The sequence below is a fragment of the Centruroides sculpturatus genome, unplaced genomic scaffold (genome assembly GCF_000671375.1).
Source record: "Centruroides sculpturatus isolate CEXI.00-Female unplaced genomic scaffold, Cexi_2.0 scaffold2710, whole genome shotgun sequence".
NCBI classification, from domain to species: Eukaryota; Metazoa; Arthropoda; class Arachnida; order Scorpiones; family Buthidae; genus Centruroides; species Centruroides sculpturatus.
Genome location: NW_019386925.1, coordinates 1 through 1,669, shown reverse-complemented (window position 1 = coordinate 1,669; position 1,669 = coordinate 1).

Sequence of the window (1,669 nt, the reverse complement as noted above, 5' to 3'; positions counted from 1 at the left end):
AAAAAAAAAAAGCACCACGACAAGCAGCACCATTTAAAACACTACACAATTTTTCCTACATAATTTTTTGGTCCTCTTCACCATCCAGAGATGAGGAGTGCAAGAAACAACATCAAAGTGCAAGTATTTTATTATTATTATTTTTATTTTTAGTGCTTGTGTAGTTTAGGTGAATTAATTGAATTGGATATTGTGCAAGTCTACTAGTGTGGATACGAAGTGATACATTGCACTATCACATCACTATTCTGTTTTTAAAAATATTTCAAATTGAGGCAGAGTTTCTTTACTTTTTAAAATCTGTATTCGACATTTCTGTGGCAGTGTACATCGAAAATAACATCAACATGTGTTTATTTTTTTTTTCTTTAGTCTTCTTGAAAAATTCAATGGTACATATATATTAATGTATCTATTTTAAGACTACGATTATACATCAAATTGGCCAACAACAAAAATATTTTATTTGCTCCGAACACGCTTTTATTTATCAGTTCTTCATGTTTTATAAGATATTTCACAAATTATACTCCTACAATCAGAGTAAAACAGTAATAAAAAATAAACATTGTGCATAAAATTAATACAAATATCAGTGACACTTATAAAACCCAATAATATATATATATTTTTTTCCTTCCACCGGAATGTTATTCTTGAGTTAATACTGTTTTGCTTATAATGCTCATTTCCTTTCTAATGTAAAGGTCGTGCGGACGTTATTTTCATATCTAAAGTCTTAATTGCTAGAAAAAAAACAAAAAAAAACAAATGTAGAACATCTTTCAGTGAATCATATATCTCTAGTTATTAAAACATTCTAGAAAAATTGAAAGACACGTTAAGTGTATGAAAAGGCTGATTTTTGCCTTCGTATATATAAGGTTTTTCCATTTATAGTTTCAGAAGAAAATAATAATTCAATTTATTCGTAGAAACATGACTTAAAAATCTTTCAGGTCGTATCTTTTGTTCTCTCAAGTAACATAATGAACACAAGAAAAAAACAAAATTATATTAATTAAACGTCTTAAAGAGAAAATATACAACAATAAACAGTAAAGATTTAAAGTAAATAAAACATACAAAGAGGATTTAAATATTTATAAAATTCCAGAGATAAAAAAAATAATCATCTGGATATATATTTAAATAACTGGAACGAAAGTCTCTAAACTATCTGAAATTGAACAAAGAACAAAAAAAAAAAAAAATAGTTTTAACTATAGAAACATATGTAGCTGCTTTTCGATATTGGCTTCGATAGTTAAATATACAGTACAAAAATATTTATTAAAATACGCTTACTATTGTTTTAACTAGAGCATTTGATAATGATCCTTTTGAAAAATTCTTTAGTACATTCAGAAAGATATCTGATATTAATGACACATGGGGGGGGGGTTGAGTCCAAACTTTAGCGAGAAGATGTTAAACATGTCTAATTTTTAATTACACTTTGTGATTTTATTTTGAACTTAACCCCTGTATTGGGAAGTTAGAATGTTAAACGATGATATTTAAATCTTTCATCAATCGATATCGATGCAAACGATTGCAGAGACTAATATAGAAAGCTGTGATTTGAAAGACACTTCACGTTAGTTGCTTTTTCCCCATTAAAATAAATATAGTCTACACCCATTCTTTAAAGTGTTATAAATTTATT